This window comes from Bos grunniens, chromosome 9 (assembly GCF_055505025.1).
Source record: "Bos grunniens cultivar Pamir isolate PY7600 chromosome 9, Bosgru_T2T1.0, whole genome shotgun sequence".
In the NCBI taxonomy this organism is placed as follows: domain Eukaryota; kingdom Metazoa; phylum Chordata; class Mammalia; order Artiodactyla; family Bovidae; genus Bos; species Bos grunniens.
Genome location: NC_141173.1, coordinates 37,164,407 through 37,174,332, shown reverse-complemented (window position 1 = coordinate 37,174,332; position 9,926 = coordinate 37,164,407). Strand labels below are relative to the sequence as shown.

The 9,926-nt window shown below is 36.1% G+C and overlaps 1 protein-coding gene across 11 annotated transcripts in view; it reads right to left on the bottom strand.

The window, feature by feature from the left end:
• The window catches only part of HS3ST5 (heparan sulfate-glucosamine 3-sulfotransferase 5), a 298,567-nt gene that overhangs the window by 119,212 nt on the left and 169,429 nt on the right, over positions 1–9,926 (bottom strand). For 8 of the 11 annotated variants that reach the window (XR_015132749.1, XR_015132747.1, XR_015132751.1 and 5 more), the window contains one exon: positions 104–216. The exons of 1 other annotated variant lie outside the window; for it this stretch is intronic. The gene's annotated coding sequence lies outside the window, so the exon portion shown is untranslated. The remainder of the gene's footprint in view (positions 1–103; positions 217–9,926) is intronic. 2 more of the 11 variants (XM_086317205.1, XM_086317206.1) reach the window with 1 other exon arrangement.

The window sequence follows — 9,926 nt, the reverse complement described above, 5'->3', positions numbered from 1 at the left end:
CCAAGTAGTGCTTTCAAAAGGCTGATGAGACAGCAGGTGCATAATGGATGGGAAAGCTAGACAACGGATTGCAGGAGCAAGCAGAAGCCCTGGGGACACATACCTACATTCAGATGCTTCCAGTTACTCCAGCGATGATTATCTGGTTGGTGGATATTCCATGGCCTCTCCACACCTACTGCTGTGCTTTTGGCCTGTCCCTCACTCTGTTAGTACCTAAGGGTAGAGACAGAAGCAGAGCGATCTTCCAGTTAATCTTTTTTCTTTCTCTGCTCCTTAGCTGTGGTTAAAAACTCAGTGTTGGAAGAAGCATGTTAGGTATGATCAGAAAATTTCATTTTTTAAAAACAGTACTTCCAGTCTTTTTATTAAATGATTTACTGATGAAGAACAGAGCTCGTATTTGAGCCTGACCCTGGAATATGCAATTGCTTTGATCAGAGGTGCACTTGTAAATTGGGGGCTACCCACATGTACTTTCACTTAATGTTCTTGTTTCTGATCTGGCTTCTGTGGATTTTAGGTTGAGGTGGTTAAATGTACTCTTTTTAAAAATGCTATATATTGTATATCTCAACTGATTTTTTTACAACCATATGATGATTAGCCATCAATCATTCTTACCATTGCTGCTACCTGAATATATTAAGCAATTGCTGCTTCTTCCTAAGTTGGATATATTGATAGACTACCAGGAGACTTGAGTAGACATGTAGAGTACATGTTTGGCTCTAAAGTGTTGTATGGGAAAAATGAAAAAAGAAAGTGATGGGAAAATGAAAAAGATTGCAATGAAACAGACTTGTGATGCCAAATTCCTCTTTAAAAAGCAATAGTTCATTGTCATTTCAGGCTATTATTGAGAATGAGTATGAAGTCTAAATAGACTGTAGGAGCCCAGTCCTAATACATCATTATCACTAATATGTATTTGGTAATAGTAGACATAGATTATTTTAGTCCAAAATAGCCAGAATATCCATCTTTTATGTGGGTCCATTGGATGCAAATATACTTAAGAGTGCAAAGCACACACACATACAGCCCTCTGTCAAGGAAAGGGAGACTTTAAAATTTTGTATACTTGGCTAGTAGCCAGCTACCAAACCTACTCTAGTTCTTCTCTGATTAACACACTTTCATACATTATTTCCAGTTTTCTACTTGAATCCTTGTCATTGTTTCCCTTCACAATCCCAATATCACCCAAATAGTTCTGGAGAAACCAGAAAGTGAGTAGAAAAAAGTTCATTTAGCTATTTTAGGACATGGCACACATCACTAGTATCCATTTGTTAGCAAAACAAAACAAAACAAAACAAAACTGGCTCCACTGCTCATGAGAACGTCTTAGTATGTTCAAACACCTGCTGAGATGTTAATATAAAACAAAACAAAACCAAACCTCAACTACTCTGCTTCTAAATTTGCTTGATAAACCAGATTTCTAAATTTCCCAAATAAACAGAAATCATTATAATTATGAATAATTAACATGCTAAACTCAAGAGGGCACTCAACATTCATTACACTGTAGAGTTCGTCCCCTAAGGGTAGTACCTTCAATTAGTTCAGTTTTTACAATGGAAGAAAAATGTGACAATCAGTAACTGCAGGTACTTAGTACAAGGAACAAAATAAGCTAACTTGCATTTAAATCATCCTGTCTCAGTCAGCGAAGGCCCTGCTCTCTTTTAGATCCTTAACATTTGTACTAATTCTAGAACACAGAAAAGCAATAGATAATAGAAAAAACATACTGCCTTCAAAGATGTAAGTAGATGCACTTCAGCTTTATCAGCTATTCTGAGTAGGTGAAAGAAGAAGGCAAGATATAGCAATAAATGAATTTAAAAGAAAATCTTGTAGATATTTTTTGGCTGCACTGCACGGCATGTAGGATCCTACTCTCCCAACCAGGGATCGAACCTATGTGCACTACATTGGAAGTGCAGAGTCTTAACCACTGGACCACTAGGGAAGTCCTAAAAGATGTTTTCTAAAATATATCAATATATTTATTCACTCAATTTACAAACATTTATTAAGCACTTACAATGTATCAGGGTTCAGTTCAGTTCAGTTCAGTCGCTCAGTCGTGTCTGACTCTTCGTGACCCCATGAATTGCAGCACACCAGGCCTCCCTGTCCATCAACAACTCCTGGAGTTCACTCAAACTCATGTCCATTGAGTCGGTGATGCCATCCAGCCATCTCATCCTCTGTTGTCCCTTCTCCTCCTGCCCCCAATCCCTCCCAGCATCAGAGTCTTTTCCAATGAGTCAACTCTTTGCATGAGGTGGCCAAAGTATTGGAGTTTCAGCTTTAGCATCATTCTTTCCAATGAACACCCAGGACCAATCTCCTTTAGAATGGACTGGTTGGATCTCCTTGCAGTCCAAGGGACTCTCAAGAGTCTTCTCCAACACCACAGTTCAAAAGCATCAATTCTTCGGCACTCAGCTTTCTTCACAGTCCAACTCTCACATCCATACATGACCACTGGAAAAACCATAGCCTTGACTAGATGGACCTTTGTTGGCAAAGTAATGTCTCTGCTTTTGAATATGCTGTCTAGGTTGGTCATAACTTTCCTTCCAAGGAGTAAGCATCTTTTAATTTCATGGCTGCAATCACCATCTGCAGTGATTTTGGAGCCCCAGAAAATAAAGTCAGCCACTGTTTCCCTATTTATTTCCCACGAAGTGATGGGACGAGATCAGGGTAAATGTGCTAAATGATAGTTATATTATACTGAAAAGCCAGCCAGTGTGGAGAAATGCGAACCCTAAACTGTTGGTAGAATGTAAACTGGTACAGCCTTTATGGAGAACATTATGGAGGTTCCCTCAAAAAACTAAAAATAGAACTTCCACATGATCCAGCAGTTCCATTACTGGATATATAAATGAAGAAGACAAAAATGCTAATTTGAAAAGATATATGCACCCTAATGTTTAGAACAGCATTATATAGTTATAGTAGCCAGGATACAAAAGCAATCTAAGTGTTCATCAGCAGATGAATGTATAAAGAAGGTGTGGTACACACACACACACACGCACACACACTGAAATATTACTCAACCACAAAAAAGAATGAAAATTCACCATTTTCAATAAAATGGATAGATCTGACAGTTGATCCAGGCTTAGAGAAATAAGTGAGACAGAGAAAGATAAATACTGCATGATATCACTTATATGTGGAATATAAATAAAAGGAATGAATATAGAAAGCAGACACAGACTTATGGATATAGAAAACTAGTGGTTACCAGTGGGAAAGGAGCAAGAAGGGGTAGATTAAGAGGTACAATTTACTGTGTAAAAAATAAATGATACAAGGATATACTGTACAGCACAGAGAATATAGCCAATATTTTATAATAACCTTAAATGGAGTATGATCTATAAAAATATTGAATCACTATGTCATATTCCTGAAACTAATATAATATTATAAAGTATTAGTTGTTCAGTTGTGTTTGACTCTTTGTGATCCCATGGACTGTAGCCTGCCAGGCTCCTCGGCCCATGGGATTTTCCAGGCAAGAATGCTGGAGTGGGTTGCCATTTCCTTCTCCAATAATATTATAAATCAACTACAATTAAAGGAAACATGAAGGCTGAAATGTAAGAAAAAGAATTAGCTAATTATTTGTTTAAATATACATTTTTATATACAAATTTGATTATATCAATACATTTGTATATTCTTACAAAAATAAAGTTTGAAGTATAAATATTTACAAACTGAAGCTATTCAAAGTGTTATTCCTCACATCCAACTGCAATTGAAATTGTTATATACCATTTTAATTAAAAATTAAATCACAAAATTATTTAGATTTTCTTCATCAGAGTCTCATCTATAAAATTGTAAAACAAAAAACAAAAAAAACACCAAAATATATCCATTTTCTTTTTCAGTAATAAATGTTACTACAATTATTAGGGACTTTCTTAGGCATTTATAGAACTAAAATATAAGTCAAGTTGAAAATGGTTTAGCAAACAGTAACTACACTTTTGCATGTAAGTATATATTTTTGCTCTGATTCAATATCAAATTGAAAACCGTGACCCAAGAAAGGGTTATTTTTTATTAGCAGCCACTTTGGGGAGAAATATTTTTATCTTCCATTGAAGTAGAGGAAAGAATTCATTAAAAATGTGATACAAGTGGTTTTAGAGCGATAAATCTCAAGTTACCAATTCCACTTTTAATGATTAATTGCCCAAGTCTTGTATTAATTAAAGTGGTTATTCTAAATGCTTATATTTAATTTAAACATAATTAGCTAAACTTCAGTGTTACTGCCTCATCTATTTTGAAATTAATTTATAAAATAGCTCAAAAAGTGCTATAGATTTTGATACAAAAGAAATCAGAATCAGTCTGCATCTTTTGTTGGTTTCAGTTGTGAACCCATAGTGAGTCACTTATATTAGGCATGACTGAGGGGTCTCTGGCAGGGCGAATGTAGTAGAATCAAATACTGATATGCCATTGATGTTTCTTTTATACATATGACATATAACTAACTTCCTAAGCAAAAATACATCTGTTGTTCCCAATATTAATATATTCTCATACTGATATATGCAGACTTTTCTAATATTTTATTAAAACCTGGGCCTTCTGCTCTCCAATGAATGCTTATAGTTGGGGGAATCTGTTTCTACAATTCTCTAACATTAGTTCAAACCATCTGCATCCTTCTCCCTCACCCTGACCTTTTAGGAATTTAATTCAGAGCAGGCTATAAAATCTGACTCAGCTTACACATCAAATAAAATTGTATAAAATATTTCTCATCTTTTTACACTAATGCTATTATATGGCATTCCAATATGCCTTCAAGTTATACTGTATCTCAGTTACCTCAACTGGCATCTGCTTCTATTTCCTTCAGTCCTTCTCCCTGGTTCTCTAAACAATGAATAATAGATATTATTGCTCAAGAGCTAGATTTGGGTGCATTCTCTGCAAAGAATGTAGGTAACATATAAAAACTATCTATCCTGTTTAGATAAGATAATATGAGATTGTGATCAAAGACAATTATGTATTGATTTATCATTTAGCATTTCAACTATCAACCATTATCTTAACTCTGAACATCCTCAGAAGGTTCAAAGGATTAGAACTGTCTCAAAGTAATCACAATGGAGAGGGACAATTTGAGGACTAGAAAGATATTAACACATCTGCTTTGTTCATCTTGCTCAAACCTTTAAATACCATCTGTTTCCCATTATTTTCTGGCTACCACCTTCCCCTAGGCTAAAAGATTTTTAAATGACTGGGGGAAAAAAAAACTTGAGAAACTAGTTTGAGATTTTAATTCAGTATTTCATCTGCCAGACAGTGAAATGCAGTTTGCTGCAGCAAGTGTTCCTAATAGATAAGGGAATTGTTGCTTCACATATAATTACACTGAGTCTAACGGTAGACATAGCCAACCATATCATCTTTATACTATTAGAAGTGCTAGTAATTCTGAAAAGAATCCATTTTGAGGAGGGTCAGAGCTACTTTTATTTTACTTCAAACCAGGGTTATCATGGAATAAAACTGATAGTTTTTTGGGGAACAATTTTTGGAATATAAAAAAAAAAGTATTAAAGAGTAAATGAAGCTGACTGTTGTGACTGGCAGTAAGTTCAGGCATTTTGCATTCTTTTGTGTTTGCTTTGGAATGTTAAACAGGTTGGGTTCTTTTAAAAAGAAAACATTTTATTCAGAACATTTCCCGTGAAAGCCCTCTTTGACAAAGTGTCATTTTTTGATATATTAGTACATGTCTGCCCACATTTTATATTCAAAAAAGGCAAGCACTGTTTTAACAACTTTTGACAAGCATGGGGAATTAAACTTCTATGGAATGGACTCTCAGTGTAATATTAGAGACTGTTATATTTTCTATTTTTGTACTTCTTCATGAAAGGACACAACATTTTTAGTTATATAAATTTCTCTTTGAAAAAAGTGCAAAGTAATTAAAGATGAGCAATTAGAATAGGAAAACTTCAATTCATCAATAAAATGCTTAAAGCATAGAATACTGAAATTTTTTTTTGAGAAACAGAGCTACAGATATCACTATATTCAGTGAAATAAAAGTAGCAGGAGAGAAGTTAAAGACTTTTCTAGAAAACTAGCCAGCAAACTTCAAGAAATTTAACTACTTCTTCATAGTTACCTACTAAATTATATATCTCAAAGCCAAATCATCCTGTTTTTGTTTTTTTTTTGCAATGCAGGCTCTGCCTATCGCAACCTCACTTGGATACCCACAGGTACCTCTGGTCAGCAAACTGCCTCCCATCCTGTGTCCCTCTGACTGTGACCCTACGGGGTGGGGTCCTGCCTGCTCTCCAAGCTCATCTGTCTTCACTCCATTGTGCCCTTGCTCATTCATTCATCCAGGGCTTTTTTCCAGTTCCTTGACTACGTTAGGTTCTTTATCCTCTGCCTAGATCACTATCCGGAGAAGGCAATGACAACCCACTCCAGTACTCTTGCCTGGAAAATCCCATGGACAGAGGAGCCTGGTAGGCTGCAGTCCATGGGGTCGCTAAGAGTCGGGCACGACTGAACGACTTCACTTTCAGTTTTCACTTTCATGCATTGGAGAAGGAAATGGCAACCCACTCCAGTGTTCTTGCCTGGAGAATCCCAGGGACGGGGGAGCCTGGTGGGCTGCCCTCTATGGGATTGCACAGAGTCGGACATGACTGAAGCGACTTAGCAGCAGCAGTAGATCACTATCACAATCAGGTTGATGTCTCCTTTTCTTTTCAATCGCAGCTTGGATGTCATTTCCTTCAGGAAGATCTCTCTGACTGTACTCTCCCTAGATGTCCTTTCCCTAGAGCCTGTAGAACCTGTTCTCTCCAATCCAAGTCCCTGTCATATAGATGCTGTTGTCTCTTTATTTTCAGACTGTAAGCACCATGAAGCTTATTTACTGTTATCTATCTTATGTCTATCTTCAGTTCAGTTCAGTCGCTCAGTCGTGTCCGACTCTTTGAGACCCCATGAATCTATCTTATTTACTGTTAAATCTCTACTTCTTAGACAAGTGCTTAGAATATGCTCAATGCTCTCAAACACTTTGTTAAACAGATTAGTGAATAATTTGAGTGAAAAGTTCATATGTAAGCAATGATTTTTTTTCCTTTTGGTGGTAATACAAACTACTAAATATAACCACTTTTACCAAAATATATTAACTCATTTCAGTTGGCATATCTTAATGTTATTGTTCCCATTGATTATTTGATTTAGCTGGGACAAGTTTCACATTTTAGTTCAAGATTTCCTCATATCACCTTTCTCTATTATGAAAGTGCAAAGTAGATAATAGCCATTGAAGGATGTTAAGTTCTGAAACGCCATTTTTGGGTTTCAGTTTAATATACAGACTTCTAATGGTAAAATGGTAGACTGAAAAGGGGGAGAAAAGATTTATGAAGATTAATGTATAATATCTGAAAAAGGTGAAGGTCTTACTTTTCTATTGCTCTGTTACTATAATCTTTAACTGGAAATAAAAGAAGAAAATTTGAGACCAATACCCATTAGTGAGTCAGCAAAGTGGAGATGGAGAAGAGGACATCTTCTGGACACTGTTATTTGATATTAAGAGCTGTAATAACAAACATACTCTTGAAAGGCCTTAAATTTATGACACAGCTGTGGATCACTAAATTATGATTATGACAAATTCAGGGAATCAGTTCAGAGTTCTCATCCAAAATTCAAATAAGCAATCAAAGTGATATTGTATTAGTTGACCTCCTCAGACACTTCTGAAATACAGGAGGCATTTATTAAGAATACTCAGAACAACAGCAAGACAGAACTGCTTCCATACGGGAGGGTGGGTGAAGTTGGGTTGGGGAGGGTGGATATCAGGGGAAGGACACAGAAGGAAGAGAAGGAGCTACTTGGAAAAAGATAAGTGGAACTCTTCTTTTAAAAATTGCCACAGCAGTAATTTCCTGAAGTCAAGATTAAAAATGTGATGAGCCTATGGACTGTTATTGTCTGTAGCAAAAGTAATATAAAAACGATTTTTGTTTCCACATAAATAACACAGCTGCCACTGGTTTTACTGATTAATGCTGGCACTGATAGGCCATCATGTATAAGAGATTCTTTCTCTGAATTTTTTAGTCTTCAGCCTTCAGTGTTTCTTCACCTCTTTATTAAACTCTTATTCTAAGACTTATCATGAAATATATTGAAGCAGTTTGCCAGAAACACACATGGAGTTGTTTCTACTGGCTCTCCTCTGGGCTTCCTGGGGCCGTAATGTAGGTGGTGGCAGAAAAAAATCTTAAAAACAGTAATAATGATAAATAAATTAAAACACAGTGTATGTAGTCTCCATCAAAGAAATACGTTTGTTTTACAGAACTGTATTTTCACCTCAAAGACTATTCACTCCATCCTTACTTCATTCCAAAATGCTTCTTTATAGCAATTCTTATTTCAAAAGGGTGCTTCAAACAGATTCTGAGGAATTTATGCTCTTCATGCTGTTTTCTGGCACTATGATTTTTATCAGATCAGCAGAAACAATGTGAAAACACCTGCCACAGTAATTTCAAATGTCTATCATCTACAAAATTATACATAAAAGATCTTTGGTTGCAATGTGGTCCTTGAATGAAGAACTTTTTAAAGAAAGACCAACAAATGCTGTTGAAAATATAAATGGATATGTTGCAAGAAAAAGACACTTGTAGCATTTGTGGAAACAGATTTTTAATCAGAACCAAGAGAACATTTTTGAAAGAGCCAGTCTTGCTTTTCACAAGAGTTTTGCATTCACACAGACTGTTGACATACACGCTTGCCACCTTCAACTAAAGCTAAAGGGCTGCAGCTAGAAATGGAGTTGTATGGGCAACAAAACATTTAGTGGATGCCTACCCAGGGTAGATGATAAACATCTACATTCCCATCCCATGCCACCTCCCAAAACAAAGGGAGATATAGTTGTTGAACATTTATAAGTTTTTAAAAAGGCACAGAGGAAGGCTCTTGGTTATAAATCTATGTTTATGTCCTACATACCTATCTGCTCTATGGTCTTAACTTAGCTACTAGTCACTCTCAAGAACTGGTGTGGCCCCTGAGGATGCCCTTGTGCACCCAGAGCTGAGAATCCTGCTCTAAGGCTTCTTCTGCTCAGTGATTTAGTGACAAACTCCCTTCCCATTTCTTGTTTCAGTCGCCTGTGCCCATCTGCGTGTATCTCACAACCAAGGAGGCATTTCACTAGGGCTTGAGAGTTATGCTATATTTTCCTACCCATTTCCCCTGCTGTCCTTAGAACTGGAATGTGATTCTATTATAGTTTGAATGTGAAGTACTACAGATTTTCACATTCAGATTCAAGGAAGTATGTATTAAAATAATGTTTGCATTTATTATCTAAAAGAATACACTTGAAATAGGCCTTTTGAATAGGGTTGCAATTTTATAGGAAATAGAATGGCATAAAAAGAAACGGAAAAACTTATCTTTTTATTTTTTTAAGTTGAGTGTATTTCAGACTTAAACCTGTGGGATCATAATGACACAGTATTATAACCACTCCAAACGTCTGACATTTTTAAGGAGTGTATATAATATTCAGGTGGGGCTCAAATGGGAGCTAAGCGTCCAGGCTACTGTTTTGTAAAACAGCGTGTTGTATGGTCGCATAGCTAAAGGTAGTAATATTCAATCCTCAAAAGGCAATAAAGAACACTCTGAAATGTACCTTATTTCTAAACTATGGTGGCACATTATAGCTCTCTTTGTCAGCACTTTATTGGTTTCACAGGAATAAAAACAAACACTGAGGTCTTTACTCGGAAATCCATTTCTAGAATTTATCTTACTAACAAAGGAGTTAGTCCTGT